Below are 317 nucleotides of genomic sequence, written 5' to 3'. Positions count from 1 at the left end.
TTGTGACAGATATACGAATGTCGAAAAAATATTGCAAGCGCTGCAGTTTATGTCAGTCAGACGTAGATTGTATTACAATGTGTGTATCTTTATTTTTAAAATATTAAATGGTATAATGCCGGAGCATTTAGGAAATAAATTAGTTGTAGTAGGAGATGTAAGCGAAAGGCGAACGAGACAATCAGAAAATATTAGAATAGATTTTAGAAAAACAAGAAGCGCACAAAAAAGTTTATTCTATGAAGGTGTGAAAATGTATAATGCCATACCGAATGAATTGAAGCGGTGCGATAGACTTGTAGTATTTAAGCGTATGT

This window comes from Wasmannia auropunctata, unplaced genomic scaffold (assembly GCF_000956235.1).
Source record: "Wasmannia auropunctata unplaced genomic scaffold, wasmannia.A_1.0 LD336078.1, whole genome shotgun sequence".
In the NCBI taxonomy this organism is placed as follows: domain Eukaryota; kingdom Metazoa; phylum Arthropoda; class Insecta; order Hymenoptera; family Formicidae; genus Wasmannia; species Wasmannia auropunctata.
Note: the sequence above shows the minus strand (reverse complement) of the source record.